General features: G+C 38.7%; 1 protein-coding gene across 1 annotated transcript in view; it reads left to right on the top strand.

Annotated features, from left to right (window-relative positions):
* The first annotated feature begins 10193 nt into the window (after positions 1 to 10193).
* The window catches only part of LOC120803658 (sodium-coupled neutral amino acid transporter 3-like), a 30729-nt gene continuing 25045 nt past the window's right edge, over positions 10194 to 15877 (top strand). The window contains exon 1 of the mRNA XM_040152367.1: positions 10194 to 10380. The gene's annotated coding sequence lies outside the window, so the exon portion shown is untranslated. The remainder of the gene's footprint in view (positions 10381 to 15877) is intronic.

Consider the following 15877-nt stretch of genomic DNA (forward strand, 5'->3'; position numbering starts at 1 on the left):
TCACCTGCTGCAGTAAGGAGCTTAGTGACGTTAGCACTAAGTGGATCTTAATGGGCTGCCGGGCCTCCAGAGGACTGGGACAATCACTGCGCTGAAAACATGGCAAGACAAACGCCTGCAATTAGAGGTAATACATTAACAGATTCATAATCCTATCCTTTCATTGAGATATGGATCAAATATGGATCAAAAAACACTAAAAACTCAATTGAAGAGGACAGCCCATTTTACAAAACATTTGCGTTTCTATCTAAGAGTAACTATATTATAATGACGAGATAATGTAGACTGAATGGACAGCAATTAGAACGCTTCAGGACTTCCCTGACAATCATCAGGTTGTTAAATTTTCATCAGTATCAAAGTAATTCAGTGGTAAGTGTCACATTATCAAATGGTACATAGAAAAAATGAACTTATAATAGTTAGTTTGGCATAGGCTCCTTAAATATTCCAATATGTCAACAAATAGAGGCTAAAAAATGGGGCTCAAGTTGTAGCCCAACATTATTATATCTGTTCACACAAGTGAACAAAACTGAGTGGGAAAAAAACACTTGATTGATTGATATTTAAGCTCTTATTCATTATAATATATAGTCTATATTCATTGTATAGATATATAAGATAGACACAAACTAATAATAGTACTATCAACATTACGTTGTGACACTGTCACTGTCTCAAACCAGGGTGGAAATAAAAGCGAATTAAATCAGGCCCTACCAGAATGCCTCTGTCCTCTCAAACAGCAATGACTGATAACCACCTTAACCGTTTCTGATAACTACCAGATTTGGATGTATTTTTTTCTTTTGTGAATGCAGTTTACTTCCGTATACACCAAACGGTCATTGCACTTTGGGCAAAATGTAAAGAAGCTGTTAGGTGTACTCCGCAGCGTGCACTCTATCTGTCGGCTACTTAAAGACAACGGGTACATACACTATGCACAAAGGCTGAAAGGAATTAGGCGGCCATCGGGATCCAATGCCCACCCATGGCGCATAATGTGCCACTCCATTACACACACTTCCACCTCCAAAAATTAAATTTCAAATAAAAGAAAAAAATTAAACTGATTAACAATTAGTGTGTCCACTGCAACTTGAGAAAAGCCACTAGGAGTAATGAGGAACGTGTTCGCTGACAGCTGTTTGTTATAAGATACAGCTGGTCCTGAATAGATTCAACACTGTGACGTCGCTAAGCCAGAGCCACGGAAAGCAGAGGTTGAAAAAAAGGTGCTGCAGAAACCCCACCTCTAGGTGGCTGAGTTGTAGTACTATTATTATTGTTATTTTCTCCTGGTCCCTGTCACCCACATTAGGCCTATCCTTTTTTATATTATTGTGTCAGAAGGTTTGGATCTGGAGAGGCTGTCTGAATCAGTCTGAATCACAACAAAATCATGTTCAAAGTGCGGACTCTGCTGTCAGGGAAGTTATCTCGATTTCTTCCTAACTCTGCCTTTATTAGTGTGACATATTGTTATATAAGTGTGTCATATAAGTGTCATATTTCGCTAATATAACATCATGATGCTGTCGAGATGTGGTTTATTATGTTGCAAGGACATTATGAACGATTTATGTATAAAAATGTAACTAAGCGTAACTGTAATGCTGTGGTTTTATTTGCTAAATTGCAAATACAATTTATGCATTGGTATTGTGAATCTTATAGGGATCATAATGCAACAGGTGCAGCAACCACGCACAAAAATTTAATGAAAAGAAATATTCCCAGAATTTCCATTATTTCCCATAGCAGGTAGTGGACAGCGGCTTTATCAGAGCTCTGAAAACAGTTGCCTGCGGCTGCTGGAAACCAGGTTGATGACAGCTGAGCTTGCTTGCCGGAAAACCAAAAAACAAGAAGACAAGAGATGCTAAAAGTTCTGTAGAGGTGAGGGGAACGGCTACTACTGACTACTGAGTCCATGATAATTCTCTCTGTGTTCATCAACTAGAGTGACTCCTTCAACATTACTCATGGTCATCTGATTAAGTAAGACAATTTTGTGATTGCATTGATACAAAACAAACCAGGGCACAGAGACAGCACCAATTTATTATCAGGGTACAACCTCAATCCCCCCACCATGGTTGTGTGTACACTGTCCAGTACAATCCATGTAGTTCAGTCTTGTTGAATTTACATGGTCTACAATCAACATCAACCTTAAATTCTTCAAAGTATCAATAAACAGTTGGGTCCATAAGTATTTGAACAGTGACACAGGTTTTGTAACTTTGACTCTTTACACCATCGCGATGGATTTGAAACGAAGCCAGATGTGACTGAAGTTGTAGACTTTCAGCTATAATTCAAGGGGTTTAACAAAAATATCACATTAACCATTTAGGAATTACAGCAATTTTTATACATACTCCCTCATTCTCAGAGGCTCAAAAGTAATTGGACAATTAACTGACAATCAGTTTCATGGCCAGGTGTGGCCTGTTCCCTCATTATTTCATGACAAATTAAATCAACAATTTGGTGCGTTTTTAAAAGAGGGAATGCACTCGGAGCTCAGCAACACAAAAAAGCCGGGAAGACCACAGAAGACAACTAAAGTGGATGATAGCAGAATTCTGACCAGGTTAAGAACACTCTGGAGGAGGTAGGTGTATCATTGTCAAAGTCTACAATCAATAGACACCTTCATGAATCTAAATACAAAGGGTTTACCACAAGGTGCAAACCACTGGTAACACTCAAGAACAGGGCCAGAACAGAGCCAGATTAAATTTTGCCAGAAAACATCTAAAAAAGCCTGTTCAGTTCTGGAACAACATTTTTTGGACAGAAACCAAGATTAACCGGTACCAGTATGATGGGAAGAGAAGAGTACGGAGAATGAAAGGAATGGCCAATGATCCAAAGCATACCACATCATCTGTCAAACATGGTGGAGACTGTGTTATGGAATGGGCATGTATGGCTGCCAATGGAACTGGGTCACTGATGTTTATTAATGATGTGACTGCTGATAGAAATAGCAGAATGAATTCTGAAGTGGATAGGGTTATACTATCTGCTCAGATTCAGCCAAATGCTGCAAAACTGATAGGGCAGTGCTTCACGGTACAGATAGATAATGATCCAAAACATACTGCGAAAGCAACCCAAGAGCTCTTCAAGGCAGAGAAATGGAATATTCTTCAAACGCCAACTCAGTCACCTCAACCCAATAGAACGTGCTTTTCATTTCCTGAAGACAAAACTTTGGGCAGAAAGACGCACAAGCAAGCAGTAACTGAGGGCGGCTACAGTAAAGGCCTGGCAAAGCATTTTAAGGGAGGCAACTCAGCATTTGGTGATGTCCATGGGTTCCAGGTTGTCATTGACTGTAAAGGATTTTCAACCAAGCATTAAAAATAATTCTTGTATTTATACTTAATGTTGGTTTGTCCAATTACTTTTGTCCTTCTGAAAATGAGGGACTATGTATAAAAATGTCTGTAATTCATTTAATATGATATTTTAGTGAAACCCCTTGAATTAAAGTCTAGTCCTAGAGTAAAAGGCTTGGGAATGCATTATGTCAATGAGTGTCGTCAAAACCAATCTAAGACAAGAATGTCTGTGTGTGTGTGTGTGTGTGTGTGTGTGTGTGTGTGTGTGTGTGTGTGTGTGTGTGTGTGTGTGTGTGTGTGTGTGTGTGTAGGAGTCCCTCGTGTTGGTCCAGGTGAGAGGCTGCTGCTCTCTCTCACTAATCCCCTGAACACAGCAACTATTTATAAATCCCCTCAGCAGAGTCAGTGGAGACTGTCTCAGTGATGCCACATGCTTGACATGTGAGCTGATGTTGTGGCTGCTTGTTAACACAAGATATACAAGCATGGTTTCTTTTTCCTAAATATGCTGGACTTTATGAAACTGAAAATTTCATTAAAAGTGAATATAGTTGGTCAGAACAGTAACACTAGAAAGCAAAGTGAAAGCCAGCCATCCAAGGCAGGGGGAAGATGCAAAATCGTATAAAAATTAGGCTAACAGTGTACATTTTTAGACAGTCTCCCCAGGAAGACATTCATAGTGTTGACCTCATTTGGTAATGTGAAAAGTGACAGAAGTATCTGTGTCCCGTCCCACCTTCACACAGCTGGCCAATCAGGGCCTGAAGTGGGTGTGAATGTCGGCTTGATGGTTTTGGAAAGCTACAGAAATTGTCAGATGTAGGCCGCCCTTATCAGATGTCACTGGGGGGTGTCTACTTGGCCGCAGCAGTGTTTTCAGATAAATAACAACATCAGCATGCTAACATGCTCACAATGACAGTGATAAATTCTGATGTTTAGCAAGTAATATCAACTGTGGTCACCTCTTAGTGTAGTGTATTAGCGTGCTAAAATTTGCGAATTAGCACCAAACACAATGTACAGCTGAGGCTGACGGGAATGTCAGTAGATATATCGTCATAAACCGCAGTCCTGATAATGGCACTAGATGAAAAGTAAAGAGATGACCAAGCAGTTACAACTGTTCCTGAAGGGGCAATGATTATCTGCACCAAATGTCATGACAATCCATTTAATAGTTCTGAGATATTGTATTTCAGTCTGGACCAAAGTGGTGGACCAACTAACTGATACTGCCATGTCATGTCACATCATGTATGTATCATTATTACTACCACAATCAGCACTATATAATAGTAATACTATATAATAGTAATACTGTATAGATTAATACTATATAGATATGCGTAGTAATACACATGGACGGATAGGGATCACCCCTCATGCGGTCAGGGGGCCCATGAGCCTGAGTTCTGTAAGAAGTGATTGTTATTAACATTTTTCTTCAGAAACCCAAAAAAGTGAAAAATAAGGAAGCCTCAATCCGATTTTTGAGACATTGAGAATAGGGGAAATGTTCAATTAGATGGATGATTTCATGTAGTGAGGAAGACGGATTATGTTGTTGAACAGTGATCCTAATAGGGGGTTTCTTCCCTTGTGAGCATAAATGTGCTCAGGAGATTTAATGGTAATTTGCCATGGAGGGTCCAGCTCCTAGAGAGTCCAAAAGGGAAGTCTAGTCATTTAGATTAGATATGTATTTTGTACAAGTAGGAATCTTGGCCTGAGTGTGGTGCCGAAGGAGTAATAAGAGGGTCACCACAGGATTCATCTCTGGGTATTTATGAGAAGGTACTGCAGAATTGCAACACAATCTGGCTAGTCAATGTTGAGATGTTTTGCTCTGGAGAAAACTGTTGGACCAGGTGATACTGGCCACAAAAATAATACCAATGGCTGCTGAGGTATAGGCTCAGTGAAAATGTGCTGTTTGTTATTTAAGTGTTTCCAGTGTACATTGGAACCTCGGTGGAGATGTGACAGAGCTGCGGTGCTTAGTGAACAACTAAGATGGATGGCAACTTGGGTGGCTGGAATCGAATGATCATTTTATTAAGGGAAAGAATTATATTAGCAAAATCAAAAAAGCAAAAATCCATATATTGACATTTGTTTCAAAAATCTTCCATAGACCCACTGGAAGTGACATGGACCGTTAAAGGGTCCTCAGGCCCGAGGTTGAGAGACAGTTCTGTAACTAATGAAGATAGACAGTGATATATGAAGGGTACAGTTTTTTTCTGAAATTCTTGTCACATTATGGTAAGCTTACTTGTCGTGAAAAATACTACTCAGTCTGTGAAAATAGAATATGTCCATCCCAACAACCACACTTACGGTTTTGAGGACTTTGTGCACATTCACGCACCACCAGCTAGCAGACAGGTTTGTCCAACATCTGAAATATACCAACACACAGTGAACTTAACCCACACTTGATACAAATTTCTCCTAAAACCATTTGAAGTGGTATTAAGAGCAAATGGTATTCCAAGTGGCAATCCACCGTGAAGTCACCCACTGCTTTGTATACTACCATTTTGAAGACTTGAGTCTGGCCTTTTGGCCGTCGCCATTTTGTTTTTTTGGAGCCAGAAGCAACAATTTTTTGATAAAAGGGTGGAGCTGGGAAGCAGCGAGAGATGGATCTGAATGAGAACCTGAGGACAGTATGCGCACCCACCTATACCGGCAAGCTAACTACACCAGGCCCCAGCTACGCTGTGGTAAATTGCTGCTAACAAAGTTAGCTTCCATAATTCAAGATAAACTTTATACCTAAGTGTTAAAGTAATCTAAGTAGCTAATTGCATACATGTCATTTAGCAAATGTTACAAGACGAATAACTTTGTAATTTTACTTTAGCTGAGTTTACTGTGTGTAAGTTAATGTTAAACTGTGTGTAACCATTAATGGTAAAACATGAAATGTTTTAAAATAGTTCTGCAAATTTAAAGTTACATTACCTAACTTAGTGAGTATTGACAGTGACAGTGACAATTGTCAATGTCGTTAATTAACGTTAGTGAACTATTAACTATCACGAAGTTTCCTGTAGATTTCAATTCATTAACCATAATGCAACGATGATAATATTACAGTTAACTGTTGGGGTTTTGATGTGCTTTTTGTTCAAGAGCCAGCAGAACAGCAGATGTAAATAAGCACACAGAAAACTATTATTAGTCAATGTGTATTCTCTCAGTTAAAAGAATGAAGTACAGTTCAACATCATGTATGTGTGCGTTTATATTAAAATTCTCTGGTTAAGTGTTTGTAGCCTATTTTTTGCAAAACCTGTATTTGAATGATTCTTTCTCTCTCTTTTTCAGAGTAAGTAGCATTACTGAGTAGTGGAACCATCATGGCATGTGCGGGTGCACAGGCCATCGAAGTAAGTATTCACAATTTTAGGTATTTTCTATTGCTATTTGATGTAAAACAGTACAACAGCTGATTTTTTTTTTTTTTTTTTTTACAACTAAGCCGTGGGAACAATTTATTTTCATATAACTGTGTTAGGCTCATCTAGTAATAGTGCTGTTTCTTTTGCATTTTTCTCCATAGCCTACAATGTGGTACATTTCTCACTATTTTTTTCCATCCAGCCATTTACTGCATCACTGGGGACAGCTACATCCAGTGTGAGGCCCAGAAAGCTACAGACACCATGGGGAAAAACTTTGGTTTTGATGGCATCTCCATCCATTGGTTCAGCTGTTGTGGTCTGAGGTGGAAGAGCTCTCTCCCCTTCTTCAACCAGTCTCTACGAGGAAGCACAGTACCAGATGTCCTCCTCATTCACTGAGGTGGGAATGTCCTGGGGGATGTGTCAAGCTTCAGCCTCGTTGCAGCAATGAAGGAGAACCTGCACCACCTCCACCTGCAGTATCCAGACATGAAGATCACTTTCTCTGACATCACTCAGAAATGCAGGTGGAAGCCAATCTGGGGAAGATCAACAAAGCTGGCAGGTATGTGAACAGTGCCATAGCTACATACATCGATCGATATTTATATATAGATATATAATATGTGTGTGTATAGATAGATAAGTATATACTACATTCACCATTCTGCCACAACATTAAAACTGGTAGCTGGTTTTAATGTTGTGGCTGATCAGTTACTAAAAATGATGTTTCACTGGATATTCAACTAGCTCTTTTTATTATGCAAACTTGTCTTGTGACAAACAACTCTTAAAACAGTGTTCTAATAGAAAGTCCTTAAACTGAATAGCAGACAAAACAAATTGGAAGAAAGACATCAGTGTAACAGCATCAACAACAGTGGTTAATTTCAAACAGGAAAGATTGACTGTTTTGGCTTTTTCATGTACTTTAAGAAAGGGCAATAGTCACGTGATGTTGGTAAAAACTAACGTTCAGATAAGTTTTTACTGAAATGTTACCCAATGTTAGGTTTTGTATTTCAGCCACTTTCACCACTAAATATTGATAAATCAGACTCTACATTCCAGAATGATGTGTAAATTAACAGTTTGCACTAATAAGGCACAGCATCTGCAAAGAAAATGGGAATTGTTTATGTTTATTTACTTAAGAAGGGACAATGGAAATTAATTAACATGAATAGTCTGGTGCATCATGTAAATGTGCCAGATTTATCAATACAGGCTAATTTTCATCTGCAGTCCCTGGCAGGTTGATGGCTTAGTAAGAAAGAAAACATACAAAGCACATGAGCACAGACTAAAACTATGCAAGCAGTCAACAAGCAGCTATTACCACATAAGAGAACATTAAAGCAGAGATAACTGTCAAAACACTCTAAACCTCCTTTGACTTTGTTTAATGTTCTTTATTGATACAAGTCAGAGATAAATTTCAGTTTGGCCCACACCTTGTGTTCCTTAGTTAATGCAGAGGTTGGGTTAAATGTAGCAATGACATCATCACTGCAGAACTTCCTGTAAAAAGTCCACATTGTGCTCATTATGTTTGTGCTCGTTAGTTGGCTGGTCAATATATTACCCACTATTGACAACGTGTTGTCCTCCTTAGAGTTGTGCATAAATGAGAAAAAAAGTCACACATGCACATTCTGAATACAGTTACGTTGAACCATTCTTTATGCTCACCTTGTATTCTCATTTCCTGTGGGAAGTCAATGCCGTCAATGTGCTGGTTGCTGGTTGAGAGCGGTTATAGATAGGACTTGCGCATTATAGTCCTACAACCCAAACAGTAAAGTACAGATAAAGACCCTGGCACCCAGAAATCCAGCATTCACAGCATAGGGGATAACATATAGCATGGCAACACATCCAGAATCAAAATCTACAGCAGGACTGCTAGAGCAAAGAATTTTATTTATGGTGGTTTTATTTCCCTTTGTATTTACACTTTTACCACCCAGTTACACAAGAGGGCACTATTCTCTCAAATACTGCAAGTATGGATGTTGGGAAAGTCTTCTGTGTTGCTGGAGTGATTCATCAGTGTTATCTCAGCTTGTGCTTGGAGACAAGAAATTTATATCTGTGTTACAAACTGGAGATGAGGAGTTTGACAGACTTGGGTTTTTACCACACAGGGAGTGTCTAATAAAAGACCTCAGTGACTTGCATTATGGGAAATGTAGGATCCAGGGTTTTTGGAGACAGACCCATTCTAAAAGTCTGGGTATTTCAGCATCTGCTTCTTTGATTTTGACCATTCTTTTTTTTAATCTGCCTCGTGTGCGTCTTCCAACATTATGGAAATTACATATTTAATCACTGGAGTACTCTTTTAATCCACTTCCCATGTCATAGGTTTGAAATCGGCTTTTTTGAAGCTTTGGTTTAGATTTATCATTCACCAGAGGTAAACTCGAACTGCTCAACAGCACTCAAATATATTGATACAATGGTGGAATAATACTCCATTGATGTCCTCCATATAGACTATGGAAGTAACTCAGAATTTCTTTTTCTTAGATGTGCTGTAAGTACAGTTGCTCACCTGAGAAATCTTATTTAGCTACTTTACATCTCTGCCATTTATCAGCATTACTACCTTGTTATTTTTCATATTCTTTATACATTCTTTATCAGGGATGTTGTTCACTGAGCCTAAATTCTCCTTTTCAGCAGCTGCCTTCCTTACATACAGTCAGACACTGTTCTGAATTCTGAAATTCCGAATTAATTTCCACGTGGAAAGGTAATTCCAAATGTTTTGGACAACATAAATCATTCAATGAATGTTTTAATATCTTGAGGAACATTGTTAGGGCAGCCAAACTTCCACTCACAGACTTAATGGAGTGAATCGCCACACACTTAGCTGAAACTGTGTTCCTGTGTGGAAACATTACACCAAAATTACTGTGGGAATGTGTGTATGCTGGACCATCTGTTGTTTCAAACAGGTCCTGAACTCGATCACCACCAACAGTTTTTGGGGATCGCTGGTTTATATATTTACCGTTCTGTGGAACGCTTCCACATTGATCTAACAGAGCTAGCTTTTTCCAGTTTGCTTCTAACTCAGAGCTGCCCACCAGCAGCCAGGCTCTTATGCAACCCTGTGCTGATCACCTCACCATATGTCCACTGTTACCATGTTGCAGAGGTAGGGAGTGGGTAGAGAGTTGAAACATGGAAACAATTCAATAGGCCCAATGTGTGTGTGAGCAGGCCCTAGAAGCCCAGTTAACTCCCCACACAGCAATCCATCACCAGAGCCCTGAGAGAAAGTCACACTGTTTTCTTTTTTTTTCTTTTTTTTTTTTTGGAAAGGAAGAGGAGTGCCTCTATATGTGACATCACAAGAAACTTGAAACCGTCATTTTCAGCAGCCCTCCCTCCTAACTGCCTGTTCCCACATTTGCTCCCCTCTCCCCAACCTCTCTCTGAGACACTCTGTGCTACTCTGATGGGCTCCAAACACAGGCCAGTGTTATCATCTTCCCAGTCCAAACTATATACTCTGATCCCAGGACTTCACCGTGCAGGTTCTATGAGCTTCAGAGAGTGAGCTGGGCCTATTTCTGGAGGTAAGTCACTCCATTCCTGTGGCAGAGTTGGAGCTACTGTGGTGCCACGTGGTTTGACCACTTGATAAGGTCTGCTCAAGGGAGAGTAAAGGACCCTGGGAGAAGAGCAGAGCTTTGTTACAGAACACCAACCAGTCTCAGAGGCTTTAATTTTGAAAGGTTTATCAGACTCATTAAACTAGTTCTTGGACACAGCTCATGCAGCAGTGCTCCAGATGTGATCAGTTCCTGACAAATAGTTCTTGGTAGCCCTTTTATAGGTAACTTAACTTACTATAAATGAGCTTGAGCATGATTCTTCTTAAGATTGTAATATAATTTCAAGCAATTTTCATATCTATTAACAATATATGTTTTGTTACTAATTATTTTCTAAATGAAGTATTAATGGTGTGTGTTGGTTGTTTGTTAGTTGGTTTCTACTGCAGTGTATAAATATGTATTTTCACCTATTATTTTTACTCTTCTGAGTAAAAAAATATATTATTATTATTAATATTTTATTTTCCTACATTTTTCTTTTTAACAACTTACATTTGAAATGATAAATGGCAATTCTTGATGTAGAAACATGTTTGTAATATTTGTGGAATAAGAAATAAGTGAAAAAAACGATTATGGTGGAATGCCATATGCCTTACATACGATTGACGTGTATGTATGTACCAACGGCTACACATAAATGTAATAAAAAAATACCTAAATAACACGTTGAGGTAAATATGAGCCTCAGCTGTCACACTGTAGGTCTCAGATAGAGGTTAATGTGCTGCTCGTTTTTAAAAAGACTAAAACACACCTAAACGGTGAAAATATTACGTAAGATGTAAATTATACATTCCTTGCTAGGAAAATGGGGCAAGACCTCAATGAGGCACACATTATACACTACACTGTATGTTCCCTCTTACCTCACCAAGGTGAAAACTCTATTTGCTGTCATATTCAGGTGAAAACAGAATCTGTGTCTGTGTTTTCTATGCATTTAAAATTCAGTTAAAGGGCCACATTTTCTTTTTGTAGGGCTATGGAGATGTTTCACAACACTTTGAATAATGTCAAAAAGAATTGTCTTCAAAATTTAAAATTCAGAAATGTGGAGGAACATAGGGAATCATAAACTTAAAGGAATTTCCTGAATAGCCACAGTTTAGTATTTGGGGAAATAAAATCATTCACTTTCTCTTCAAGAGTGTGATGTTCAGATGGATATAAATCTCATGTCTGCCTGTTAACTATGGAGCCAGAGTCAGGATGTAGTTAGCCTAGCTTGATTTAAAGACTAGAAGCAGGGGAAGGCACAAACAGAAATGTAAAAAAAAACAGTAACACAACACATAATAAACAGATACAATATGTTAATTATTGGCTTTAGAGGTGTTGATAGATGTAATTTTGAACTGTGGACAGAGCCAGGTAGCTGTTTCCCCCTGCTTCCAGTCTTTATGCTAAAATAACCACATCCTGACTCCAGCTATGTACTTCTGAACACCTGAACATTTCACTGTCAGAAAGAAAGCAAGGGTGCTCCCTAAGTATCTAACTATTCCTCTAACTATATCATCATCTAACAAACCAGCATCTGTTCAGTTCAGTGTAATCATTTCATGGTCATTTTTATGTTTAGAACTGGGTTAGATCCACATATGGACATGTAAGACATATATTGTATACTGTAAATTGTACCAGTTAAAACAACTTTCACACACTGTTTGGCCTGTTTTTTCTTGCATTAGTAGTGCATGAGCATTTGATTCTCAGCGACCCACTAGAAGCACATGCTACAGCAGCACAGAGGGTGTCATAAATAGAAGTTTCTGTTAACAGCTGTAAATGCATCTTTGGCCAAAAAGCATTGGCAAGAAACTCTTGAGCCTGATTGGTGCACAGGATGGGGGGTGCTCCTACATCACAACAAGTCAAATAGTGTCAGGTGAGCAGGCAGCCACAGGAAACTGTTTGACTTTCACTGTTATATACTCTCTTCTCACAGACTATTTTCTTTAATAATTAACAACTAGCATTTAAAATGGGATATTGTCCTAAATGGTTTAATGTAGTCACCTAATTTAAAAAGCAGGTTCAAAAAACTATTCAATCTTGTGTAATAATTGTGATATTTGCTAAATAACAAATATTCATCATTCATCCAAGTTCAACCAAATAAAAAATGGAATCCAATCAGTGATGATGGGCAGTTAGGAATTTAGAGCCCCAGTCAAGCCAGATAGTGTTATTTTAACATGCTGAAACATAGTGCAAACATGTAATGTTCTTTTAGGTATAATTACAGTAAGACCACTGCTCTGTGAGAAATAACCTTTGAATGGACAGACAGAACCTGATCCTGATCTGAAACACCTAGTCCCCCCCAATTTAAGAGGGAGGTGTCCAATTTACATGGCTAACTTACAGTGTCACTTTTCAATTTGCAATTTTATTTTTAAGTGGTGCTTTTGAGTACGCAAACTACAGTTAACTTATTTCCAGTGTAAAGACTAAGATGTAACGGTATATACAGTATGTTCCGATAGCTCTGCCACCACTTAAACTGCATGACAACTTCAAAATAAATGTATTAATTAAAATAATCAAAATTTAAAATATGTTTGTGTTCTCTCTGGGAAACATAATTATATTTAGTAATGCCTATAAAGTGCATGAGACCATGAAAATGTAAAATGGCCCTATACATAGACTGTATTTACAAATAGAGTCCATGTGACAACCTTGTACAAAATGTCAATGTCTGAGGAATCCAGCTCAGTCATGTTTGAGCAGGAGGTCATTCTCAGCTGTTATCACTCTGTCTGTCATTTATGAGGCCTACAGAGAAAAGATATCCACAATGGAGCTGTTCAGACTTGGCTTCACTTTAGCCCCTTATCTATAGAGCCACGTTGCATCTCAGTTGGGTTTGGGGAACATTTTGGCCCACCAATACAAAACATAATTTTAATATATTACAGTTCTGGCTAAGGCTTGGTTCTGTTAGCCAAATGTATTATTTTTATTATCAAAGAGCATTGTACAAACTATTAAGCTGCTCATTTAGCTATAGGAAATTTTATATGAAATTTGTCTGTCTGGCAAAATTTTAGTTCTTGGAATGCCATTGTTGTTGTTCTTAAATGTTTGTCATTTTTATAACTTTTGCAAAATAGCTGAAAGTAATCGCTAAAAAGATACCAAATTCAAAAAGTTAATTGTTTCCATAAGCAGATTCCATACTGGATTGGGATTTGATAAAATGCCATCAAACACCAGGGCCAGATTAGCCCAACACACAGAGTTGTTCCAGTGAATTTTGGTTGACTAACTAACTAATTGTTCCAGCTCTAATCACATTTGCCTTGGAAATTTTGGGTAAGTTTTTGATAGTACAACTGTAACCAAATATGAATAGAATGTTGTCGTAGTGTTTGACCTTAAGTGTATGTGGATGTGGATGAATACTGCTTGTTGTTTGTCTCTTCCATTGATAGATTCAAACCCAACATAGACACATGGTGAGTGGAGTGTTTGTAGCTCAGTGGGCTCAGATGTGTACTTTGATACTGATGACATGGAGATAAATGTAGCTGCTGAACTGATTGTGTAATTCACTTTCTCTCTTCGTTGGTTTTCTCTCACTGAAGGCTGTTTAATAAATCAGAAATAATGGGATAGGAAGGAGAGCAGCTCTGGCTTTTAATATGGACAATGAAGCTCCTCAGATGTATTAGTAAATTAAAAACAGTAACAGATAACCTTGTTTAGCTGCTACAATCGCTGCCTCTGCATGTTTACAGATCAGGGTTTTATATCAGTTGGCATAACTTTGGTATTTTCTGTTAACCAAAAGTACTACTATCAATACATTTACTATTAGACATCTTCAAGATTGGTGTGGACAGAGAAAACAATATCTCACTCACTCCAAACACTTTTACGCTCCTGTCTAAAACAAAACTCCTTAACTCTAAATAGTAAAGCTTAAGCAATTGATTTGTTTTTTCCAAATGAGGGCAGTAAAACAAGCTGTAAACACAACACTGACATATTATCACCTTAAAAAAGGTGCTATGGCGAACATGTAGGCCATAATTTGTCTATTTGCACATCCAGGAGGCCAAGAAAGGTTAAAGGTGCTATATGTACATGCTATCACTACACAGCCAACAGCTGTGTACTTACCAGTCTAAAAGAAACGTAAGTTCAGCCTCAAACCTCATACCTTTACTCAGTGTGGAAAGCAATGGCAATGTTAACTCTTGTTTAGCTTCCATTTCTGTCACTTCTTCAACTGAAGTTAGCATGCTAACAAGACGGCCCGGCCTGTCTCATCACTTTCCAATAGCGAGTCACTGTTGCATCCAGGCTGCCCTGAAGAAGAAGCGCTTCTCAAGAGGCATATTATAAACTCCTGTGTCGTAAACGCAATGATTGCTGAGGCTCTTGGCAAGCAACTATTATCACCACCTGCTACCGGCAAGAAACCACATTCGGCGACAGAGAAAATTTAATTTTAGCACCTTTAAACTTATTGAACGGTCATGGTTTGGTTAGGTTTTGGCACAAAAACAACATGGTTAGGTTTAGGAAAAGATTGTGGTTTGGATTAGAGAATCTTCGTCGTGATGGTTACAATAATGAATTTATAGTTAAAGGACCAGTGTGTCGAATTTAGGGGGCGCTACTGGCAGATATGGAATATAATATTCATTATTATGTTTTCATTAGGGTATAATCACCTGAAACTAAGAATTGTTGTGTTTTCATTAGTTTAGAATGAGTTCTCAATCTCTACATAGGGACCGGGTCCTTTACCACAGAGCCTACCATGTTGTACCACCATGTTTTGCTGTAGCCCAGAATGGTAAAACCAAACACTGGCTCTAGAGAGGGCCTTTCATGTTTTTACATTACCTAATGGCCACCGTAGGTTCTCCTTCATGCTTGGAAAGGGATGAGTGAGGGGAGGGCAATTCAATTGGTTGCAATCTGCAACCCCACCACTAGAGCCACTAAATCCACATAGTGGTCCCCTAAGGTTGTGGAACGGTCATGGTTAAAAGAAACAATGATAATTATTGGTTTCAAACATGTAACGAACAACAGCCTCATGTGAGAAGGTCCTGTGTTTTGTCGACCCATCCATCCACCCCAGCCTGCTCCTAACGCAGACTTTGTCACCTGACTTTCCCCCTGACTTCTTCCTGCTCATATCATAATTACTGCGGCCACTAAAGATCACCTAACAATAAAACATATGGGTCATAATAAGCTGCTTAAACAGATGACCTAAAGGGTCATTTTTTAAAGGAGGAAAGTCTCTCTAAAGTCCAATATTCACTCTGGTTTCAGCTCTGGTTTGGTCTCCACCAACTCCTGAGGGAAACACCTGGCTCTTTAGCTGCTAAATGTTCCGCAGTGTTCACCAGGTTGTGTCTACATATGTCCGTCTGCTGTTTCGGTTTGTCAGAGACTTTTCACTGGAAACTGTTGCCTGCTGCTG

This window comes from Xiphias gladius, chromosome 18 (assembly GCF_016859285.1).
Source record: "Xiphias gladius isolate SHS-SW01 ecotype Sanya breed wild chromosome 18, ASM1685928v1, whole genome shotgun sequence".
Lineage (NCBI taxonomy): Eukaryota > Metazoa > Chordata > Actinopteri > Istiophoriformes > Xiphiidae > Xiphias > Xiphias gladius.